Raw genomic sequence first — 26,111 nt, 5'->3', positions numbered from 1 at the left:
TGTTTCTGGAGTAATCAGTCGAGCCGCCTGACGTTGCCATTTCTATGCAGTTCTTATGTTGGTCTTTTTCTAACCTTCCGCGGTGGGCACAGTACATCTAGAATCGCAGAGTTCGGCGCTCTAAGCGATTGTATGGGACTGGCGGCCATGGATCGTTATGCAACATCTCAAATAAAAATACGAGTCGGTTTTAGCACTTTTTGGCACTTGGTAGAGCCGAAAACGAGGGACTCAAAAGAACTGTGATTGCTCCGCAAATATATATTTCTCCATATTTATCTCACAGCTAATTCAAAAAATGTACCACAAGTCTTTATTTTACACTTTCGCTTGTTTACTTCTTCTGGGAAGCGTGCTTCCTGCCCGAGTCCATTTGCCGGGGTTCCTTGTTTATCAAGTAAAGGAGGGATGTATCTTACAGGCGCACCTGTGAGAGGCACCTTATTTCATTTCTCTTTTGTGGGTTTAGGCGTCTTTATGGCGAACGGTGGACATTATGCACACTATTACTAGTAAAGGTACCCCCTTATTGCATTAGAAAGGTGACCTTGTATTTGCCCGCCCCCCTCCCCCCAACCCCGAAAAATAATCCTGGGTAGGTGCCTAGTGCCTCGTATAGTGATTTGCAGACATTGGCAAGCGTGGGTGATAAGGGCTGTATCACACTTTCGAACACTTAAGAAATCGTTTTCAAAGGTTGCACCTGACCCACACGCATTTACCTTCTCTTAAAGATTTGCGACAGTCGTCTCGCCATTTTCGCTGAATTAGACCTCGGTGGCGTTCGTGGTTTTGCACTTGCTCAATTTCGTGCTTCTCCACAGACACTCATAACGGTCTGAAGCACTTGCAAACGAAATTTATTGCAAAGGCAGTAATACTCTAATTGATCCACACTCATTAAAGTTCGCGCATACTTCTCATAGTGCTCTGCCCATATCTGTTTAGGTCAATTTTGGTGGCGTTTGTAGTTACGTCTGGGTTGAGTGCTGAATCTTGTGCAACTCGTAAAACAGATATCCCTCCGGAGCATTTGCATACATATCCTATTACGAAGAGCTCAAATAATCCATGTACTTTGAGGTTAGCCTTCACATTATCTATAACGAGCTCACGGCTTTCGCAATATATTGTTACATAGGATGACACCGACGAAAAGCTATTTACAAGTATATTTACAAGGCAATACGCCGCAGTTGGTCAAGAGGCAACAGCCCGCGCTAGCTTCCAGTCGTCGTCGTCGTCTTCTTACTGCTCGGCTCTTCGTCATTGGAAATACTATCCCGTAGCACTACCCCCGGCGGCAAAAGCGCTTTCCGGAGGGACTAAAGGCCGGACTCTGAAGCAGTGTGGTAGGTCTTGAGCCTACTGACGTGCACGACATCACTACATGCCAGAGTAGATGACGAGGTTGAGCTCACAGGAGCAATTTCGTACGTCACAGGCGTCACCTGGCGCAGCACGCGGTAGGGCCCTGTGTATCGCGAAAGGAGCTTTTCTGAAAGTCCGACGTGACGAGAGGGCGACCACAGGAGCACGAGTGCACCAGGCGAAAACTACGTCACGGTGGCGGACGCTGTACTGACGCTGCTGCGTGGTTTGCGAGTCCGTCAGTCGAGCACGGGCAAGCTGGCGTGCATGGTCGGCGAGGGCGATGGCGTCGCGCGCACACCCGCTTGTTGAGATCGCAGCAGGAGGAAGTGCCGTGTCTAGGGGCAAGGTAGGTTCGCGACCGTACAGTAGATAAAATGGAGAAAATCCAGCGGTGTCGTCACGGGAAGAATTGTACGCAAATGTTACGTAAGGAAGGGCAATGTCCCAGTCGCGGTGGTCCTTGGAAGCGTACTTGGACAGCATATCGGTAAGAGTGCGGTTTAACCGCTCTGTCAGACCATTGGTTTGAGGAGGGTATGAGGTAGTCAGCTTGTGTTGAATGGAGCAGGAACGCACAATGTCGGAGATAACCTTCTAGAGGAAGTTACGACCACGGTCAGTAAGCAGCTGTCGCGGGGCGCCATGCACTAAGATAATGTCCCGCAAGAGAAAGTCCGCGACGTCAGTGGCGCAACTGGCAGGGAGAGCCCGTGTGATAGCGTATCGGGTGGCGTAATCAGTTGCGATGGCTACCCATTTGTTCCCCAGAAGATGACGTGGGAAAGGGACCGATGAGGTCTAAGCCAACACGAAAGAACGGTTCCACAGGGACGGTGATCGGCTGGAGATGACCGGAAGGTAGCACCTGAGGTGTTTACTGACGCTGGCAGGGATCACAGGCAGCAAGATAGCGTCGGACGGAGCGAGCGAGACCAGGCCAATAGAAGCGGTGGCGGACGCGGTCGTATGTGCAGATTACCCCAAGATGTCCTGCAGTGGGTGCGTCATGCATCTCAAAGAGCACAGTCTGTCGTAAATGTTTCGGCACGACAAGAAGAAGATCAGGGCGTATCAGGGACGAAGTTCCTTCGGTACAGAATGCCGCCCTGGAGGACATATCAGCGAACGGATGCGTCGGTAGGTGTAGAGCGCAGACGCTCGATGAGTACTCGCAGCGATAGGTCTCGGTACTGCTCATCGGCGATGTTAGCGAAGGCAGACACAGAGAAAATGCCGTCGGCGGTACTACTGTCGGCGTCGTCAGGCTCGTCTACCGGGTAGCGAGACAGGCAGTCAGCGTCCTTGTGTATTCGGCCAGATTTGTAGGTGACAGAGAACGAATATTCTTGGAGGCGTAAGGCCCAGCGACCAAGTCTTCCTGTAGGGTGTTTCAATGAGCATAACCAGCAAAGCGCGTGATGGTCTGTGACAACGGAAAAGGGTCGGCCATATAAGTATGGGCGGAACTCCGCAACCGCCCAAACTAGGGCCATACACTCACGCTCAGTGATGGAAGAGTTGCGCTCCGTGGGCGAGAGGAGCCTGCTGGCGTAAGCGATAACACGGTTGTGGCCCCGCTGGCGTTGTGTCAGTACTGCGCCAATTCCGTGACCGCTGGCGTCAGTACGGACTTCGGTAGGCGCAGAAGGATCGAAATGGGCCAGAACGGGAGGCGTTGTGAGAAGGTCGATTAGAAGCGAGAATGCAGAGGCCTCGTTATCGCCCCACTGGAAAGGGGCGGCTTTTTTCAAAAGCTCGGTTAGTGGTTGTGCTATGGCCGCGAAATTTTTCACGAAACGGCGGAAGTATGAGCAAAGGCCGATGAAGCTGCGCACATCCTTGACACACTTTGGTACAGGGAAGTGCGTAACAGCATGGACCTTGCCTGGGTCCGGTTGCACTCCGGCTTTGTTTTCGATCTACTCTGCGCCCCACACGCTTTCGTGTTTCAGTAGCTATCGCGTAGTGCTGCGCTTGTTTTGCTGGCTCGTAAAACTCGCACAAACTGCAAGTAGCGAAGAATTCAACATGGATGTCATGTCGCGGGATGCCCAAACTGTCTCCATCACTGCACCAAAAAGTAGCTGCAGCGGTGATTGCGCCGCCTTTTCTTTGTCTGTCTTGGCTCGGTACCGCCGTCGGTCGGGCGCCGTTTACTTACCGACCGCAGCAAAGCATGGCATGCAACGACCCCCCCCCGCCCAACGGTTCGGTGGCGGGAGATTTGAATTCCTAAAAAGGTATTCATACCCTTCAGACGCAATTTTCTCGTAAGCTACGTATTTTCTTGTCATGCAATAAGCGTTGCGCGGTTTCTGGAATGGTATTCAAACAGTACGCGTCGACTTAGTATTTGTCTTTAGTGTCTCTTTACTGAATCTACCATTTGGTGGACATCTGACCATGGATCCTTTCGGTATTTTGGATGAAATGTCTGGCGGAGATAAGTGCTATCGCGAAGATTCCGTTCAGTATGTATCCTTTGGTTATTTTCTTCTTTATTTGGGGTACCGCAGTACCCACTGGTGTGTGTATACGCCAACGTTCTGTTCCATGAGTTTCCCACAGAACCGGCGTGATACATAATGTTGAAGTTAGAACATGATAGTATTTATTGTGGGATATGCTCTGCACGTTGCTTCAAAAAGAAAATCAGTAAATGCATGCTTCTTCAATAATATAACGGTTTTCGCAAATAAGTTAGATGTCACAGCCGTGTGCGCCGAAACATTTCAAAGCGATATGGCAGTGCCATTGCTGATGCTGCAATATGCATCACAGACGTGCTCTTCTTCTCTAATTATATTTAATATAGGGTTTGAATTGAGTTGAATTCGGCGGTTTTAAGAACCGGAACCACGATTTGATTATGAGGCACGCCATAGTGGAGGACTCCGTACTAATTTTGACCACCAATGCAAGTGCCCCCAATGCACGGAGCGCGGGTGTTCTTGCAGTTTGCCCACTTCGAAATACAGCCACCGGGGCGGGTCATATATGGAGCTGAAATATATACAGGTTGTCCCAGCTAACTTGGACCAAGATTTTGAAAAAAACCTATGCGTTCTTCAGAACAGAAATCGCGTGGATGTTGTTAGCGTTCATCTAAACTTACAGTACCATTTTTTGCTCGTCTTCTTTTGAGTAATTAGCCGAAATAAATTAATTAACTGTTTAATTATAACTTGAAACGTTCAATCGTAACTAGGAAAGTTGTGGAGCTCCACAAATATTGCCTAACCCAGGCACTTCCAACGAGATAGACTTAGCGTGGCCGTTTTGATTCGGGTGAAACGAAAGCCCGTGGAGTTTAAAAAATACCACGTGAAAGTGCGCTCTGTGCGTCCGAATGCGCCACGATTACAGCGCTCTCAACCGTGCTTTGTAAAAAACATCGCTCACTTCGCGCCTTTCGTGCTGCCAATGACAGAGCTTCGCGTTATGCTTGGTTCCGAGATAAACGCCAGTGGGTTTGGGCGGTAGTTGAAATACCGCGCGGCTCCCGTTTCTGCAGCGATAATAGCACTCTCACGCTTGAAGAGTGCATACGGAGGAAAAATGACAAGCTTATGATTTCGAATTTGGGAGCAAGACCCCAAGAAGCCAACACGCATTATAACAAGCTTGATAACGTCGTATGAATTACGCTGGATGTCACAAAAGGAAGAATTGTAAACTGACACGGAAGATTGCTTTTTAGCTTCCTGTCCATTCCTTGTCGGCATAGAATTTGTAATTTCATATTACTTACGTGCCTTTCCCAAGTCGTACTAAAGTTGTACACAGATGGCTCTTTTCATGGATATGGGTTGTAGAGATTTAGTCGCTGTGATGTCTGTCTAAAGAATGTGTTCAAACAAGTCGCCCTCTGCCATAATGCAGTATTGGCACCTTTTCAGCACGTCCGAGGTAGCTGTTTTGATGACGCGAGACGGTATCTCGCTGCGGGCCTCAGCGATCTCTGCCTTTAGCGCTTCTGGTGTAGTTGTAGGTTTGCGGTGCACTCGGTCTTTCACATGTTCCCACGAGAAGAAGTCAAGAGGGGTCAAGTACCGTCACCTTGCCGGCCATGCCACTTGTCCATGCCGCCCGACCCACTGGCATTTGAAGGCTTCGTCAAGCCAGGCTCGGGAAAGGCTGCTGCTGCGAGCTGGTGCACTGTCGTGCTGATACCAAGTTAGCTTTATAAACTCAAGAGGAAGATCCCAGCGAAAATCTTTGGCTGGGCCTTCCAAGATGTCGTTGACGTACCGCTGAGCAGTGAGCGTGTGGTAAAAAAAAATATGGGGTTAATTATTCTTGCGTCAAAGATACCGCACCACACACTGAATGACCATTGGTACTGGTGTCTGGTCTGCGCCACCCAATGCGGGTTCGTATCACTACAGTGATGCGCATTATGGATGTTGATTTGAGAATTTCTGTAGAAGGTTGCCTCATTTGTCCAGAACGCTTTGTCAGCAAACTCCTGTATTTCGTCACTGTTCTCAAGGATCCAATTTCAGAAATCGAGCCTCCATTGAAAGTTTCTTTCTTGCAGCTCTTGATGCAGTTGGAGGTGATACGGACGCATTTCAGCCTTCCTAAGAACTCTTGACACTGAAGACTGAAATGCCGACCTCACCACTCACATCAGGCACGCTGGAATGAGGGTTCGCAGTCATGAAAGCCAAAATGTCTCCTTCAGCCTCTTCACTGATAGTCCACTTTCTGTGCCGCCTCTTCTTGAAGCTACCTGTTTCTTTCAGCGTCAAGTAACTCCTTATAATTGTGTTCGCGCAAGGTCTTCCCCCACATTGCCAATTTTGGTATACTTTGGCAGATTTCCTCTTGTCGCCCCGTGCCGCTCCCAAGGATGAGACCATGTTCGCCTTCTGCTCGTTTGAGTACGGCATGCTTTAGGCACTGCAAACAAATTCTTCGAAACGGTTGCGCGGCTAGACAGTAATAGACAGTTGGAAGAAAACGGCGTTGTAACAAATCACGCTCTCTCTCGCACAGGTTCCAGATGTATGATGCATGTTTTCTGTGTGTATTTTCTATTCCGCATTGACTTGAACGCTGCAAAAAAATTGCTCTTCTCGTCATATCGGAATAAACGGCTGATGACGGCGCGTTCTTCGCCGATAGGCACGAGCGGCTGCTGTCAAAGAGCTTTTTCGGAGTGCCGTCGCCAGCCGCTGCCGGTAATGTCAAAGCCGAGTAAAGGTTGAAGCCCTTTCTCGTAAGTGAAGGGAAGGTGCGGCGCTGGCGATGTTTTTATAGATCACTCATGAGAGCGCTGTAATCCCGGCGCATTCGGGAGCACACAGCGCGCTGTCACATGGTATTTTTTAAACTCTGCGGGCTTTCGTTTTTCTAGAATAAAGACGGCCACGGTAAGTCTATCTCATTGGAAGTGCTTGGGTGCCAGCCCCACAACTTTCCTATTGACGCCTCAACGTTTCAAGCTATATTTAAAAACTTGATTGATTTATGTCGGCTAATTACTCAAAAAATACGAGCAAAAAATGGTACTGTCACTTTAGAGAAACGCGAACGCGATTTCTTTTCTGGTCAACGCATAGGGTTTTTCAAAATCTTGGTTCAAGTGAGCTGCGACGCCCTGTATATGTATATATATGTATATATATATAAGTATATATATATATATGATAACGACGTGGGATTGACGAGGATGCGGAGCAGCACGATCAACAAAAATACACGTGATGATGATGATGACTTTGATGAGGGTGACGCATACCTACTCACGCGGATTGACCAAGAAGCAGGTGGTTTTCCGTATGCTTAGAAGTACAGCGAAACTAGATTTAAATAATGGAGCGTGGGACTATAGAAATGTAATTTTGAAATGTAATAAAAATATTGTTAAGAATTTTCATAAAATAAGTTAGCGTGAAGGAATGAAATCTTAGAAATTATTGATAATTTTAAAAATTCAGCAAGGTACTCTGTTAGTCTCTCTAATAATACTGTAAACTGCAAGAAAAGCACCCCTGCGGATGGATCCCAATGAAATCACCCCAAAAGAAAGAATGGTTGGCAAGGTTAGCGATAGCCCAAGTTTGATAAATGAGTATTCTAGTAGTTTTCTTTGCCTTATAAAGCGGCGACACAAGAGTAAATAATGCTCAATACTTTTAGGTGCACTGCAAAAGGAACATGGAGCGGACATAGCGAGACAAGACCCATGTAAGTAAAGATTTAAAAGAGGTATACGACATCTCAATATTGTAAAAGAAACTTCCAGTTGCCTTGAAGGACACCAATTATTATTCTATGGGAATCCAAGATGGCGCAATCCTGAAGAAGGTGTTAGCATGGATATTGCAGAGTTTTGAGATATAGAGAAATTTCTGTACCTAGCCGCGCTGAGATAAGCTGATGTCGGCAATACAGAAATGATAGGGCCGTTCAGGGATGCTCGTGCGAGTGAATTAGCCATTTCATTCAAATGCAGCCCATGATGTCCTGTTACCGAAAGCAAACATACATTCCGTAAGCACAGAGGTACCATCGAACGAAATGTTCTTTGAATTCTTCAATTTAAAGGTGTAGTAAGCGCTGTACATGCAGATAGCGAGTCGGTCACAATAACTGCTAATGGGTCATTTTAGGGGCGTTTTCGTAATGCTACTATAATCGCTAATAATTCTGCCTGAAACATGGGTGTGAATTCGGGAAGGCGAAGGGAGTAAGACCATTTAAGGGATTCAAAGAAGATTCCCACTCCTGCCGTCGCATTGCACACAGAAGAGTCAGTAGCTAGTACATTGTCGACGGTTAGCTGGTGTAAGTGGCCGTGTAAGATATGAAATAAATCTCGCCTTGGAAATAGTTAAGCATGACTTGGAAATATGTCCACGAAGTCAATTTTGGTGTCTGTAAAGGAATTATTTGAATGGCAAACTTGGCGTATGGACACATGCAGTTTTTGTAACTGTGCTTGTACAAATATTATCTGAGGGCTGTGGAATCTCGACCATGATACTTGAAGAAACTCAGATGGTTCAGTGAAAAATGCATATTGCGTACGTCTTTTTAAACAGTAATAAATTAAAAAAAAATTCTGAACCGTAAGCAAGCGGAATCTGCAATCTAGGGTGGGTATATGACCTTCCTGATATAAAACAGGGTTGGCAACAAATCTAGGTAGCACGAGGCATGATCGTAGAGCTTCTCTTTCGAAAAGTATGAGAGGTTGAATTTTGTAGGCGGGGCCACCGGAAGATATTACTCATCCGAATTCTAATATGGGCCGAGCATACATTTTATATATCGTCAGTAAGGCATGCCTGCGTAGTCCAGAGCGACAACGGCTGAGCCTGCGGAGCATAGCTACGGCACGTTCTGCCTTTGTTTTAATATGTTCAATGTGACTGCCCCAGGTGAGCTTGCCATGGTAAATTGCACCAAGGTACAAGACTTCATCAATTTGAGGACTGATTTCCTGTCGCTATTGTAAAGATATATGCACCTGTGCACTTAATGGAAATACTAATACTGCACTTTTGCTAATATTTAACGACATACATAACCCTTTTAGCCATGTCTCCAGCATTCCTATGTAATTCTGCAATGACTGTTGTAGTGAATGTACATTTTGCAGATGTAAAAAATGCGATATCGACCGCATAAACATAAACATCTACTTTCAGAGACAAAAACCTAAAAACCCGCGCTACTTCAACCTCGTCCCCACTGACTCATACCTACGGCAATATAGCTGTGCCAAATGCATTTGTGATCATTTGCTTCCCCTTTAAGAAACATCATCGTCTCGATCATAGAGGCTTGGAACGCAGCGATAAAAAAACTGCGAAGTGTTGTCAGCCTTCATAGTACGGCTTCGTACGGAGCACGTGAACGACCTCAGGTAAATGTCATCGGCGCTTTGAACAGTGAGAGCCGTCTGGAACGACTTCGTAGTTGACGTCAATGATGCATCGCAGAACTATGTAGAGCCCGAAGTATTTGCGCAGGAGCTTTCCAGGGAGCCTACGCTGACGAATAGGTGTACAGAGCCCCAGTTTGTCGCCGATGTTGCATGTTAGGGGTCTGTGTCGAAGATTGTAGCGTCTGGCGTCACAGTCCTGTTGTTCCTGGATTCGCAGACGCGCAAGCTGCCTAGCTGCCTCTGCTCGTTGTGTGATCTCTTCAGCACCCGTCTCGTTGTCGTCAAATCCATGAGGGAGCATTGCGTCTAATGTTGTCGTAACGTCAAGGGCGTATACGAGACTGAAGGGCGTCTTGCGAGGCGTCTCTTGACGAGCCGAATTGTACGCGAAGGTGACATAAGGTAAAACCTCGTCCCAGTTCCTATGCTCTACATCTACGTACATGCTTATCATATCAGCCAGTGTCCTATTGAGACGTTTCGTTAGTTCGTTTGTTTGGGGGTGATACGCCGTTTTCTTCCTGTTGGCAGTACTTCCTGTTGGGAGTACCACTTACACGTAGAACAATATCCGATAACTTGACCATGAACGCAGTACCTCTGTCCGTGACAACTCCTGCGGGAGCGCCATGCCTTAAACCGATAGATTCGAGAAAAAATCGCGTCTCTTCATCTTCTGTTGCATGTTGCAGAGCAAATGTCTCGGCATAACTAGTGAGCTAAACCATGGCTACGATTATCCACCTATTGCTGGTAGTAGACGTTTGGAAGGGGCCCAGGAAATCCATGCCTACTTGTGCAAATGGTGTGGCCGGTACTTGAACAGGGTGCAGTAGGCCGGCTGGTTTGACGGATGTCAGTTTGCGACGGTGGCAATCCAGACATGTCTAAAACTAACATTTAACGACCGCAGTAAGTGTCGGCCAATAGTAATTCTGCCGAATCCGTGCCAATGTGCGAGTGTAGTCCAAGCGCCTAGAGGTCGGCTCCTTGTGGCAGGCGTGTATTGTGTCATGTCGAAGTGATGAGGGAACCGCGAGTAAGTTGTTGCTGTCGCTAGGTGAGACGTTCTTGTGGAGGACGTTGCGGCGCAAGGAGTGCGATGCCAGCCCTCTCGCAAATAGCCTCGGCACGGTGTTGGTTCGACCTTCCAGGTAATCAATAAGCGGCAGCAATCCAATGTAATCCCGTTGCTGGCGTGAAAGATGGGCAGTGTCCACGAGTCCCGGAAAGACCGTGTTGTTATCATCTTGTGCTGCCGGCTCAAAAGGAGACCGAGAAAGGCAGTCGGCGTCTGCGTGCAGTATTTCCGACTTGTATGCGACAATAAAGCCGAACTCTTAGAGTGGAAGACTCCAGCGTGCGAGCCGGTCGGAAAGATTTTTCAAATTAATGCGCCAGCAGAGCGAATGGTGATCGTTAACGACGGTGAAACACCGACCGTACAAATACGGACGAAATTTCAGAACTACCCATACCATTGTTTGATGGAGTGGTTAGCCTCGGCTCGGGAGAGTGTCCTATTGGCGTAAGCAATCATCTTTTCGCTGTCGTCCTGTCATTGCACGAGCACTGTCCCTAGACCGACATTACTAGTGTCTGTCTGCAATATCGTCGGGGCGGCTTCATCTAAGTGTGCGAGCATGGGAGGCGCTTGGGGGCATTGTTCAAGATGTAACAACTTTTTATCTACAGAATTGAATACATTATAACATTGTTTGCATATGTTGTATTCCCACCCCTTATGTAATACACCTACTACGGGGTCTTTAAGGAAATAAAATGAAAATGAAATTAAATGCCTTGGCGGAGCTCGGGAAATGCCCACTGCTGGTCTTCGCCAAAAATAAGAGGGATATCTTCTTTAGTGAGCTGCGTTAACGGCCATGTAATGCGTCAGAAATTCGCAATAAATCGCCAGTAATATGCACAGCGTCACAGAAAACGTAGCACGGCTTTTTTTGCCCGATGTGGTCGGGGAGTTAGCGACGGCAGGAATTTTATCCGGATTGGTCGGACTCGTTGGCTATTAGAGACCTTTAGCGTGTCCGGTATTCGGGCAAGCGCGGGCGGTTTTCCGGTTTAGCGGGGGCGTCAACGTGAGCTGCCAGATTGGTGGCGCCAGCTGGTGGCGCATAGCTCAACCACACAAATACAGAGCTAATTACTATATTCTGCTTAGCTGCTGGCGTAAATTTTCGACAGTGGCGTAATCATGTTCACAATTATGCCGCTGCCAAAAATTTGCACGAGTGGCGAAGCAGGATATGGTGAGTTACTGCAGTTTTAGCTATGCGTTTGTCTGGTTAAGCTCTACAACACCAGGCGGCTTCACCGCTCCGGCCGCTCACGTTTACGCCCCGACCATCCGGTAATCCGCCCAAACCGCTCCCGTTTACCGGAATAGCGTACAAGCTAAAAGTCTCTAATGACGACGTTACCGAGCAACTGGAGCTTATGAAAACCAAAATGGCACTTCTCGGGCTTCAAAGCGAGACCGCCAGAACTTATTGCTTCAACAAGAGTTTTCAGCCTTCGTAAGTGTTCGTCGAACGTTGCGGAAAAGACAATCACGTTATCCAGGTACACCAGGCATGTTTGCCATTTGAGTCCCGAGAGCACAGTGTCCGTTAGACGTTTTTCTCATCTACTTCGATCTGTCAATAACCGCTTTTGAAGTTAATTAGCGAAAAGTAGCACGCGTTTGGTAACTCACCCAAGGAATCATCAGTACGTCGCAGCGGATAAACATCTTTCCTTGCGACCTGATTGGCTTCCGATAGTCGACGCAGAATCATAGGCTACCGTCCTTGTTTTTCACTAAATGTTCAGGTGATGCCCAAGGACTATTAGATGGTCGAATAACGCCAATTTCCAGCATCGTCTTCGCTTGTTTTTGTACTGCTTCGCGTTCCTTTGGGGTCACACGATAAGGGTTCTGTCGAATGGGTCTGTCGTCAACAACAGTGATGATGCGGCGTTCGATAAGTGGCGTTTGACCAACTCTTGACGCAGATGAGAAACAGCCTCGGTACGGATTGATTAGGGCAAGAAGACGGTTTCGCTCAACGGTCGTGAATGTCAGATTAACGTCTACAATGAGCGCAGCTGTGTGGTTTGCAGAAGCCGCCTCCTGCGCATATATATATATATATATATATATATATATATATATATATATATATATATATATATATATATATATATATATATATATATATATATATATATATATATACACTCTTCCAATATAATAACACAAAAGCCTTTGTGCTTCTTTATGGGATCACAGCCAAGTTTCCAGCGAAGCTGTTTCTGTCGAGCAGTTCCATTAGCGCTTCTAACTGCTTCCAACGTAAACGCCAACAGAGCTTATTGCCAAGATTGTGGTGCTTTAGCCACGCTCGAACACGTGCTCTGGTCTTGCGAGTGAATTGAAGACTCGGCGATCAAGGATGCATCCAGGTGGGAGGCTGCACTTCGCAGCCCGGACCTGGATAAACAATTCTGGGCTCTCCAGCAGGCTCACGACGTGGCCGTGAGACTTGGCCTTCCGGTCCCGACGTGGGAGCGGCCCGCTTAGTGGTTATTTATCACTACAGGACCAAATAAAGTTTTCCTTCCTTCCTTCCTTCCTTCCTTCGCATAGGTGCCTTGGCGTACTCTTATGTAATATTCTACGTCAGCCCTGCTCACCCACATAACATTGCTAAACACGCCAACCATAGCCTCGGCTATATCACACGAAACCACTGGCTACCTCAGGTCGGATTGTTAAAAAAATTGGCATACATTCGAGAAACCAAAATAGATTATGATTGTGCGTTATGAAATAATATGGAATCTTCAGAAATGTGGAACCTATGCTCTCAAATATGTCCCAGATTGCATGGTAAGAATATTTTACTCTGCTCTTTCATCAGCAGAGTAACTAAACAAAAAAAGAAGCTCGGTATCTATCACTACATTTGAGTCGCGAAGCTGTGCTGACTGTGCACTTTCCATAGGTTCTGCCCTTCTATGCTCAAATATTCCCTCGACACGTGTAATTGTTCGTCTTTTTCGTGTGACCGCTTTCACCGTCTAACAAATGTTACCGCTCTGCGCGGGGCGTGCCCGCACCTATCGGAAGTTTCTCGAATGTTATCGATGGTTCTTTTTGCTGTCTGTTGTCACCGAATCTTGTGTAATCTGATTTCCCGTATGCGAGACGCGAATGGTGAGGAACTTTCTGGAAGACACGCGGGCACAAGCGATTACTCTGGAACCTCCGATGACTGATCTATAAGAGGAGACGCGCTTCACCCAAGGTCCATCTAAATAGGTCGCGAAGCTTGGAACGAAATGCGTGCCAAAACCTACTGCCAAAGATATCAGTTAGTGGTGCATGGTTGAAGCGCGACTAAGTGAGGGGGGACAAATACTGATACTATAAAACCTATGTATGTGAAAACAAAATTTCGAAAATTTAAAATCAGAATACTGCCATACGAGTAAATGTTCCGTTTCAAATATGTTTGCTGTACTAATACAACAAATGTAATTTTTTTTCCATTTCACAATTTGTTAGTTCGTTCTTGGTGACCCCTTCGAACGAATGATTCGGGCGCAAGATATGAAAAGACTGTGCAAACAGGCTATTATGTCGTGCAGAACGGCATTGCTCACTTGAACGCGGCGGTATCCCAGTTATTTATTGCTTGTTTGTTCAAAGTGCCGCGTGCGCTTCACTTAAAATTTTGCGTGACCTAGCGAGCGGAATTCATTGGGGAAAGGCGTGAGGGCAGATTTTTTGTTAACGTGCAAGTTCGCGCTGCGCCATCCGACGTGTTGTCTCGTCGTGACGATAAATGCGGAACGCTCCACGAAGAAACGTCGCGCTATGTTCGCTTACTCTCCGTAACACAAGCTCTGAGTGTCCGACGGACAGCAAAATTAGTAAGCCGAATGTTTTCTAAATAATAATGTGGGACAATGTTGTCTTGTCTGAAAACAGTTCCATATGAATGCATGGTATGACAAGGGATTAGGAATGGTTCTGCTAAAAGGATCCGCATATCTTGCCATATATTAATGACTGTCAGCTGGCCATAGCACTTTTCATCCATTGAAACATGTTTTGTTTTGTCAGGTATATTGGTTACATTATTTTAGACGAATAAAAGTGAAGTTGCTTTTGAAACCTCTTTGGCAGTCTTATTTACATTCTGTTCGCTCACTTTCGTAAGGAAGCTACTGTAGTAATTGCCGTCAATAACAGCCTAATTGTGTTCACATTAAGACATACGCCACTCCTATAGTTCAAGGACACGCTGGCGTTTTAGTTGAGGCGAGTCGCAAGCTCGCCTGAGCCTCAAAAGGGACATAATTTCTGGCGTTGTGGTCGAAATGCCGGACGCTCGAGAAATTCACACATTCGCACCACGCAGCATAATATCTTGATGTTACTGCCATTTCCGGTTGTAACATTACATTTTTATTGTTTATATTGGTTTGCTGTTAGTTGTCCCCACGATATGTAGATGGCGACGGTTGGAACGAGCCGTCATTTTCTTGACATGTGGGCTTCTATGGAAGCTTCGCTACCAGTTCACATATACATTGCTTCACCTTCTGACCAAATCGTGACTTCGATCGTGACTGTGTTCGCGGCTGTCGCCGTTATTTGAGTGTGGTCTGTGTTTGAGGGCGCAAGTTCGCCCAATAAAACGCGAGTTTCGTCATCCCCAGCTTTGCTGCTTTATTCACCGCCCCTACTACATGACATCTGGTGGAGGTGCTAGTGCGTTCATGCACTGATTGCGTCAGCAAAGCCGCAATCTAAGCCCGAAGCCCGAGGAGAACACCAACGTCGCGCAAGAAAAGCCAGCTAGCCGCAGACTGCAAGGACTGCCCCCGGAGCACAGACTTCTGCCTGATACGACTAGGAAGACTGTGGCCAGCTCAATAACCACAATGGCAGCCTCAGCGTCACCGATTGTGCTTCAACAACCGAGAGAGTCCCCTACCTTCCATGGAGCTACGTCGGAGGATCCGGAAACCTGGCTCGAAACCTTCAAAAGGATCTCGACCTTCAACAAATGAACCTCTGAGGATAAGGTACGCCATCTGTACTTCTCCTGGGAAGATGCCGCAAGGAGTTGGCTCGAGAACCGCGAGTCCATACTTACAACGTGGGACCAGTCCCACGGTACTCTCCCGAGGGCCTTCATGAGCGTTGTTCCAAAGAAAGGACCGAAGTTCTGCTGGAAACCTGAGGGCGACTACCCAGTGAGATCATCGCCATCTTCACGGAAGAGATGACCCGTCTTTTCCGCATGACGACCCAGAATCGTCCGAAAGGAAAAAAGTCCGCTTCTTGATGCGAGACGCAAAGCAAGAACTTTTCGCCGTACTGATCCGCAACCCACCGAAGACCGTAGCTGAGTTCTTGATAGAGGCAGTGACGATTGAGAAAACTGAAAATGCGCATTAGGCAATATAACCGCCACGTGCTCACGCCGCTGTGCGGTATCCAAGCACTGGACTCAGGTGACCTCCAAGAGACCATCACGGCCAATGTGAGCGAGGAGCTGCGCAAATTGTTACTTTCGTCGTAGCCTCAGGTGTTCTCGATCCCTGACATGGTCAGGGACGAACTTCGACGGTCACTGAGCGTTTCCGAAGTGCAGCCCGAATCACCACCTCCCGTGCAGAAGCGATGGCCTAGGCCGCCGTCACCCGCCGTCACCCGCCGTCACCCGCCGTCAAGATTCCCTCTGCGCCCGCGCCAGAGCCTGTAACACCGCAATGCCATCGTCCATCACCGCTGCCCCCAGCGCGCCTACCCGTCACCCAGCGCAGCTAAGCGAGGAAGACGGACATTTGGCGAGCCCCCGACCACCGCCCACTCTGTTAACACTGCGGAGAAGCTGGCCATTTGTACCGCCGATGCCCATACCGCTACTTGGGACAGAGAGGGTTCACCATCAACGCGCCGCGTCCACAGCTTGGAGAGGCCCTCGTGACATTGCCGGCTGCCTCGCCGCCACTCAGTGGAGTTCTCGACGACTGTCCCATTCGCCCTCACCAGGCCACTTCCTGTCGCCGCAACGCCAAGCATACACTGTCCCAGCCCGGGGCCGGTCTGCGAGCTCATATTCGGAAAACTAAGAGCAGCAACCGATGGAGGTGCGGTTGCTGTTCGTGAAACTGACGAAGATCCGCTGCCGACGAAGACGCCGAAAAGCTTTTCTCTGCGAGATATCAACGACACGCCGCCGCCCAGATGAAGTCAAGAAACCAAGACTACACCGACGAAAGATGACTTGACGACGCGACGTTCCAGCTTCAGTTCAACACGACGCAGCCGTGATCTGATGCGAAGACCTAACTGCAACGACAGACAAAGAACCACCGACCTTGACGTGCTTCTCGACGGCCACGCAGTTACCGCCTTAGTCGATACAGGAGCCGACTACTCCGTCATCAGTGGATCCATCGGAGCGCAGTAGAAGAAAGTTAAGACAGCATGGGAAGGCCCTCGAATTCGCACTGCTGGGGCAGACCTCATAATGCCGGCTGGAATCTGCACGGCAAGAATTACCGTTGATGACTGGACTTACCCTGCCACCTTCATTATCCTCCAACAGTGTTCACGAGACGTCATTCTCTGTATGGGCTTCCTGTACCAACACGGCGCAATCAATGACCTGAAGTCGAATTCGACAACGCTGTCGGTAGATCAAGCGATACCGCCGGAAAGCTCTCTATTCACCACGCCTTGGGAGTGATCGAAGATCAAGGGTGCATCCCTCCTCGCTCAAGCATTGTTATTTCTGTTGGCGCCGAAACACCCGCAGACGTAGAACGCGTCATCGAGGGCGACCAACGTCTATTGCTCAGGCGTTAAATTTGCATCGCGACAGAGATCGCTCGACTGCACGGAGGGAAAGAGAAAGTGTTGCTGACAACCTTCAGCCAGGAGTTCAAGCACGTCAACAAGGGCACGACGATCGCGTACTTTGAGGAAATTGTCGAAATCAGCAATGCGTTGGCCCTCTCGGATTCTGCCGCATCAACCCGGCGACGAGAGTTATCGAACCAGACTTCGACATAAATCGAATTCTCCCCATCATTAAGCAGCAACAGCTCAGAAGTCTGCTCTGATGACACAAATACTGCTTTTTCCGACGTCATCGAGGATTCGACAAACAGCAGTCGCAAAGCATCGCATAATTAGGGAAAAGTTCGCTCGGCCACTCCACCAGATCCCTTATCGAGTTTCGACACGAGAACGTCAAGCTATTAGGCAACATGTCGATGAAATTCTGCACGACAACATCATCCAGTCGTCGAAAAGCCCGTGGGTATCTCCTGTAGTCTTGGTTAAGAAGAAGGACGTGACCCTAGGTTTCTGAGTCGGTTGTCCTCGACTGAACAAGATCACGAGAACGACACATACCCCCTCACACGGATAGACTGCGCATTCGACCGGCTCTGCAACGCAAAATACTTCTCGTCAGTGGACCTTAAGTATGGCTACCGGCAAATGGAAGTCGGCAAGAGAGATAGCGAAAAGACCGCCTTCATCACGCCAGACGGGCTCTATGAGCTCAAGGTTATGCCATCTGGCCTGAGCTCGGCGCCAGCAACGTTCCACCGCGTCATGCACACGGTTTTAGCAGGATTGAAGTGGCATACCTGTCTTCTTTACTTGGAAAACGTCGTCGCCTTCACCGGAAATTTTGACGATCACCTTAGGCGGCTTTCGACAGTACTGCAGGCCATCAAGTCATCAGGGCTCACTCTGGAGCCGGAAAAGTGCCCCTTTGCTTACGATGAGCTTCGGTTCCTAAACCACGTCATCAGCAAATGTGGAGTCCACCCCGACCCACAGAAGACAGCCGCCATCGCCAAGTTCCCGCAGCTCATCAACAAGAAGGCAGTGCGTAGATTTCTTGGCATGCGTGCCTACTACAGGCGCTTTGTCAAGGACTTTTCACGCGTCGCTAAGCCGCTGAGATATCTAACTCGATGTGATGTAGTATTCAAGTGGGAAACGCTGCCGGCCGACGCATTTGAAGAAATCAAACGACGCATGCAGTCGTCTGCGGTGCTTGTTCACGGTACTTCGACGAGGATGCCGACACCGAGATCCACACTGACGCCACTAGCTTAGCCCACAGTGCCGTCCTAGTCCCGAGGAAAAACGGGCTTGAACGTGTAACAGCTTACGCTAGCTGGTCACTGTCAAAAGCGGAAGGCAATTATTCTACGACCGAAAAGGAGTGCATCGCCAACATTTGAGCTACAGCGTTATTCATCCCTAACCTATATGGCAGTGCATTCAAAGTCGTCAGCGGCGACCACGCGTTGTGTTTGCTAGCGAACTTAGAAGACCCTTCAGGATGGTTGGCGGGATGGAGCCTCAGACTGCAAGGTTATGACATCACTGTAAACTTCAAGTTCGAACGAATACACTCTGATGTCGACTGCCTATCACGCACCCTCATTGACCCGCCGCCGTAAGACGACGAGGATGATGACGGATTCCTTGGAATAATAGGCGTAGAAGATTTCGCTCAACAGTAACGAGCATATCTGGAGCTGAAAGCCCTCGTCGAGTACTTGGAAGGGAACACTGGTGTGGTCCGTAGGGAATTTAAGCGAAGATTGCCATGTTTTCCTCTTCAAAACCTACTACTAAAGAAGACCTCACCCGTCCGCACAACTACCTTCTTGTTGTTCCCTCAACACTCCGTCCAGAAGTAGTGCGCACCCTACTTGATGATCCGGCGGCCGCTGGACACTTCGGATTCTCGCGGACGCTATCGGGGTTATAGGAAAAATATTAATGGCCGCGCCTGACCGCCGACATCGCCCGTTACGTCGAGACATACGGCGACTGTCAGCGACGCAAGACACCACCCACAAGGCTAGCGGGATTACTACAGCCGATCGAGCCTCCTTGCCGACCATTTCAGCAGATAGGGATGGACTTGGGACCCTTTCCGACGTCAACATCCGGGAATAAGTGGATCGTCGTAGCGACGGACTATCTAACCCGCTTCGCTAAAACTAAAGCTCTACCAAAAGGCAGCGCAGCCGAAGTGGCGAAATTTTTCGTCGAGAACATCCTGCTGTGACATGGTTCCCCTGAATTCCTCATCGCCAACAGAGGAACGGCCTTTACAGCGGAGCTCACTCAAGCTATTCTTTCAACACAGCCAGACAAGCCACAAGAGGACGACTGCCTACGAGCCGCAGACGAATGGTCTTACGGAGCGTCTGAACAAAACCCTCTCCGACATGCTTGCAATGTACGTCGACGTCGAACACAAGGCCTGGGATGCCGTGCTGCCCTACGTAACCTTCGCTTACTAGGCGGCGGTGCAAGAAGCAACACAGATCACGCCGTTCAAGCTAGTTTAGGGCAGGAACCCGACGACTCTCGACGTCATGCTGCTACATGTCACCCACCATGAGTGTCGTGACGTCGCCACCTATCTCCAGCGCGCCGAAGATGCCCGACAGCTCGACCGCCTGCGGATCAAGAACCAGCAGAGGACCGACAGCTGACACTACAACCTTCGACTACGCTACGTCGAGTACCAGCCCGGCGACCGTGTTTGTATTTGGACCCCGATACGCCGACGAACACTCAGTGAGAAATTATTGCGCCGCTATTTCAGACCTACAAGATCATCCGGGGCATTGGCGCACTCGTCTATGAGGTCATGCCGGACGGCATTTCGCATTCACAGCGGCGCCGCTCACGACATGATATAGTCCATGTTGTGCGGTTTGAGCGTTCTGCCAGCGCTAACGAGCTTTGGGACTTTACATAGCTGAACTTTGGACTTTTGTTTTGGACTGTGTTACTTTGGACATCGCTTCTTTGTTGTTTTGTTGCTTTTGTTTATGAATTGTCCATTTTCTCTTAGCTCTCCTGTTTGGTTTGATATTTTCCAGAGGGGGGCATTGACAGATGTACTTGTTCGTCTTTTTCGTGTGACCACTTTTCACCTCTAACAAATGTTATTGCTCAGCGTGGGACGCGCCCGCACGTATCGGAAGTTTCTCGAATAGGATCGCTGGTTATTTTTGCTATTTGTTGTCATCGAACCTTGTGCAATCTGATTCATGTATGCGCGACGCGAATGGTGTGTAACTTTCTGGAGGACACGTGGGCACCAGCGACTGCTCTGGAACGTTCGATGACTGATGTATAAAAGCCGACGCGCTTCACCTGCTGATCAGATTGTCGACGATCGCCGACTGTGTTCGCCGCTGTCGCCGTTCTTTGAGTGTAGCCTGTTTTTGAGTGCAGAAGTTCGCCCAATAAAGCACTAGTCTCGTCATTCCCAGTTTTGCTGCTTTCATCACCGTCACTGCTACGTGACAGTATCATCAAGATCCCGGCCTCTTGTCATCGCGTATCGACGACAAAACGGTCTTTCTGCCGTCGGCACGTTAAGTCGACGATTATATGATGGACTTTCCGAAAGTAAGCTTCGTCATTCATGTTCACAGGGAAACTTCATTTCCAAAAAATAATATACCATTATTCCGCACTATTTTTCTACATAGTCGCCACCGACATTGAGACATTTGTCGTAGCGGGCAATCAGTTTGAGGAAACCACTCTGGTAAGACTCGGTGCTCTGCAACGCAAAGAATTGTCGCACAGCTTGCGCCACCTGAGCATTGTTTTGGAAGCGGCGTCCCGAGAGTGCACCGTTCAATGCAGGGAATAGGTGCCGATCCATATTGCATAATAGCACGCCCTCCTATTGGCGCATACGTTGTCAGAACATGTCTGTCTGCCATCGTGGCTCGTACACGAATAACTTTGGGCACGCCGGCTCGCTGCTATTCTCTGTTCTTCGGCGCTATGCGCATGCGTCATTCCTCCTCCGCTGACGCTCTTTCCGTCGTTGAACCAGCTACGACCGTGGATTCATGTGGCGATTGTTTGTTTGACCTGGCGTACCACCTTTTCATGAAAAACAAATATGACAATACTTACTTTCGGAACGTCCCTCATAGTTTACAGAGAGCGGAATGTTAAGAAGTAATTTATATTTGCCTACCCTAAGCGCACAGCTCGCTATTCAGATTTACAGAGTCTACTAGTGTGGAGCAAACAATGGCCTTGCGCATTTTTAATCAGTGTGAGCACAAAGTGCTTTGAAATGAAACTTCGCCAAGTCAACACCGCGTAAACCTTCCGCGGCGACTTTGCCATTGAGGACGTATATTTTTTTGATTGTGCACACATAAAAAAAAAACGTTTTCTCATTAAAAGCCTTCCAGCCAATGTCATGCAGTACTTATACCACGCGAATTTTATTAGAACGTTATAAATTGACAAGCGTTACGGTATTTGCCACTTCCCCGTTTGGTACGCTCATAATATTTATCCATTGTATCTATCCATGCCGCCTCCCACGGAGCTCAGGATGTGTGATACAGTGACATGTATACATCTATACGCAGGTATGTATGTATAGTCAAAAGCCAGGCTTAAGTGTCAAAGTATCGTCTGAGAATACAGTAAAATAGTTTCTCTTGAGAATCCGCGAACACGAAGCAGCGAGTAATATTACGCAAAACAATCGTAGTTGCAATCTACGTTGTTTTAAAAACTTGCGTGAGTGCCACCTCATACATATCTAATCTTAAAACAAACCGTTTGGTTGAAGGAAGAGCAATAATTGCATTTTTCTTGTAACTGTGTGAAAAGAGCACCGTGTATGTGCAAACACATCTTAATACAAAACTAAGCAGATTTAAAAGAATGTAGCTCTGAGAAGCTCCAGGAGGAACGTGTTGGCGCAATAGTACTGCGAAGCGTTTTAGGTACACCTCTTGGGATAAGAATTAAGTGAAAAGGGCAGATTAACCAGGAGGAATAATTTACCTTGATTCTTCAAAGATGCGCTAGCGATTTCTTGCTGCATCCCGTTCGGGAAGAAAATGAGCTCCCTTTCAATTTTCTTTAGTTTGCAGTGGTGTAATTTTCCAGAGAAAGAAACAACACCATGCCAAACATTGGCTGCCAGACACTGAAGAGTTATTCCATTACTGTCAGGAAGTTTTACCATCACTCACCGTGTTGTTTCCCCGTGTTCCTTTGTCCATATGACTGAGCTGTCCGGGTCACTCATTACTGCAGTTGAATAGGCGCAATATGTACTATCGCCGTGCAACGGGTCTACTTTGTAGTTTCTGTATACTACATACCAGGGTTCGCTCCAGTTCATGCACTGGAAGGAGAGAATAGGAGATACTTAGTAACATAGAAGTACGTTTTCACTGGGACAACGAAATCACATTTGTGCATTACCTAATAGAAAGAAGACATCAACACTGACAATGTAACGTACGGTTCCTTGGTTACAAGACGAATTTTCACCATTATAAATCTGTCGAATACGTTAGCTGAGAAAGCGAGTCATTTACATCCGCCCTGAGCAGTTAGTTATTCCATGCTGAAGGAAATATACAGTTTGTTTCTTTGTTTTGTTTACACGACGTTGACGAGTAATATATAAACTGTGACGTCAAGAGAATAGGAGATACTTAGTAACATAGAAGTACGTTTTCACTGGGTCAACGAAATCACATTTGTGCATTACCTACTAGAACGAAGATATCAAAACTGACAATGTAACGTACAGTTCCTTGGTTACAAGACGAATTTTCCTCGTTATAAATCTGTCGAATACGTTAGCCGAGAAAGCGAGTCATTTACATACGCCCTGAGCCCCGTGCTGAAGGAAATACACACTTTGTTTCTTTGTTTTGTTTACACGACGTTGATGAGTAATATATAAACGGCGACGTCATTTGCACCGCCCAAACAAACATATTTAGGAAGATGTCCTTGAAGGGACCCTGAATTACGCCTCAGCCATGGTGAAAAGACATAATCCGCGGATAGCATACGCTGCTGCGAACGTCTAAGCCAAGTTTTGCAGCCATGCGCGGCGCATGAAGCTCGCAAGAGGAGTGCGAACTGTCCATTCTCTTAAACGCTTTCTATTCAACAGAAGCCTGCTCCTCACTATTTCCTAGACGTTTGATTTCGTATTGTAGTGGATTCCAATACGCCACTGCTATTGGCCAATAGCTGACGGCAATCAAGAAGGGTATCTGGATCAGTGCGCTTCTTTCTACTGTTACTGTGTATGTTTACTGACGCAGTTTAATAAACAGGGTGAAGTAAACGAAAATGCGCTCTCTAATTTCTACGATGATCCGTACTTCTGGAAAAAGTCTGCTATCGCCTGCTCACGCTTGGCTGCGGCTACCTACGTAGGAATTAAACTTCGGCCTTCCTGCTTATCGCAGTTGTAGCTGTGGAGTCTGGCTAGTTTCGACTAGTTTTGAAGAGCTGGCCTCGAAACATGCGAAATTGATGGTCAGGCAACACGCGCGCTTGCCAGCGCGCGCTCACTCTTGGCCGCTCCTGGTTAGACGCCTCGGTAGACTTAGTGATAGCACTCGAAAATGCGCAAGTTCGATGTGGCTTCTATCCGTCGGTCAAGCAGGTGCAGGCCAAAGCCGGTCCGTAGTACGGCCAAACTAAAGGATATGAGCGCGAGCGCCCAATCCCTGTCGTACACAAAGCAAACGCTGCGCATACGTCCTACAGTCCTACAGTTGCGTCTAGCTGCAGTCTGCTTCGTATCGTAGAGACCGCGGCCGCCGCAAGGTACCGCGACGAAATCACTGGCTGCGACTTGCTGAGGACAACCTTATTTTATGCGTCGTGGGCATCAACACCGGAAGTAGTGGCACCCAGGTTAACATCCAAAATGAAATTTAAGGTGCGCGACATAGTGACGTTCAGTAAGCGGATCATTGTGGGCACTCCCCGCTCCGCTGTTGTCATCGCAGTGCAAGGCATTGGACAAAGAGTGGAATCACGCGAAAGACGCGTTTCATTGCCAATAACGCAGGCTCTGCTGAACGCACTGAAGTGCTTTTCTGCGGCAAGTATCTCTGAAATAGCCAGTTTTCCATAAAATGCATTTCTCCGTTTTGATAGAAAGTGGTTCTGAGCCCCTCTAATCGGAGGTGCGCCTCAGGAAATGTTTTTCTTAATAAAGCTATTATTGTATATTTTATTTTGCTGCTTCGGTCACCACCGCGCATTGATAAGCAACGTTCGTATTTCTTATACACTTGCGACAGCAACATACATTTCGTAGATAATATCGGTCGAGGTGATGCTGCCGAATAATTTTCGCCTTTGTTCGTGCTTCTTGCAGGGTGAGGATAAGAACCAATAACTGGCCAGTAATATTCTCGCTTCAGAAAAATGTTCGTAATATTGAATATTCCCTTTCTACTCATCACTTACGCAAAATATTTTTCACAATTATATAGCAGGTGTACTGTAAGCGCAAATGGCGCAATCAATGTACTTGGAGGATTGTGGATGCTAAATTCAGTCCCATGCTACAGAATACCTAAAGAGAAAGCAAGCACAAAATTCAGTGCGCTTCCATACTGTGAACGAGAATGACTAGTGAAGCTGTGTATGTGGGCCTCTTAATTGCGAACTGCACCACCGCCGCGGGTCGGCTCGGCATTGCACTATCTTCGGGATTTTATTCAACACGCAGATACTACAGTGGGAAAAGTAGTCCTTAACAGCTTTCCCGTAATGAATCTGTCGAATCTTGAGCCACGACGTTGAGAAGACAAAGTGGGTTTCTGCACTTTAATAGGGTTACAGTGGCGGCTCCCACTCGCACGAATTCTCAAGCAGGAAGAAATTCTGGTTTCGCTCGACAATCCATTGCATTCAATTTTTGGCCACTAATATTAAATAAATAAATGTCATGAGAATTTTTAAATATTCATATGTTTTTCAGAAACTCCTTTATTGAATCCATGGTCGCATCATCCATAAACATCCTCAATCAGAACCACAAGTTTCCGACCCCAATTACTGGAGCCCTCTGTTGCGGACAGGCCTCATACACAAATAGCAACAATTTATTGTGTTTTTTATTGACAGTCGCAATAAATTATATGAAAAGAAAATTAGCGGAAACGCACTTCGCTACTCGTGTAACTGCGACTTCTGTAAGAGACATGTTCATAATTACCGATATACAGTGCAGTATAACTTTCTACGGCTCGTTTCTAAGGCAACACCGCATTCACTAGAGGCGCTTTTGTACCGCTTTTAAGCATCGAACTCGTGGCTGACACCGACACCGACGCCGACGACACCGGCTTTTCTGCGACACGAGCTCCTTAACGCTGTCGCGTTAAATACAAGAGCCGTGTCCTATCGACCTGCTTGGGGATATGTTATGAACTGTAGGTACCTTACTTAGGAAATATTGAACTTAAAAGAAAATCATTCTGTGGTATTTGTTGCCCCCTGTCAAGAGCCAGCACTACGTGGTAGAGAGCGCGTGCGCTACCGCCTGGCCAGAGTGATTGAAATAAATATGAATCGTTGCAGGATATCAGGTAATAATGTCTACGCCTAAGACGACGTCAGTACAGGGCTGTTGCAGTGTTGCGAACGTATCCAAATACACGAGCCTGTGAAACCACCCCCTATGCCCTTATCGTCTGGATGGCGTTATAAGTGGGCCACTGAATATCCGGTTTTTGAGGGTCATTTATACGGTGCTGCAGAGTTCGTGACCGCCGTATTGGTAGGGCTGGGAGTGTCCCGGCGGCTTGTGTGCGGACACACAAACAAGACGCTCCAGGGGCATGGCAGCGCTAATCCTCAAGTTTCGAAAGTAGACGGGTGACCACCTCTTAAATATGAGGCACAAAGAGAGGATTCCTCGTGATTGTCGCCATATTATCGGGGCTC

General features: G+C 47.8%; 1 long non-coding RNA gene across 1 annotated transcript in view; it reads left to right on the top strand.

Moving 5' to 3' along the window:
* The first annotated feature begins 6,673 nt into the window (after positions 1 to 6,673).
* The window catches only part of LOC142578061 (uncharacterized), a 41,503-nt gene continuing 22,065 nt past the window's right edge, over positions 6,674 to 26,111 (top strand). The window contains exons 1-2 of the long non-coding RNA XR_012827150.1: positions 6,674 to 6,752; positions 7,522 to 7,569. This is a non-coding gene — a long non-coding RNA (uncharacterized LOC142578061). The remainder of the gene's footprint in view (positions 6,753 to 7,521; positions 7,570 to 26,111) is intronic.

This window comes from Dermacentor variabilis, chromosome 4 (genome assembly GCF_050947875.1).
Source record: "Dermacentor variabilis isolate Ectoservices chromosome 4, ASM5094787v1, whole genome shotgun sequence".
Lineage (NCBI taxonomy): Eukaryota > Metazoa > Arthropoda > Arachnida > Ixodida > Ixodidae > Dermacentor > Dermacentor variabilis.
The sequence above is the reverse complement of the archived record's forward strand: the minus strand, read 5'-3'. Positions and strand labels throughout refer to the sequence as shown.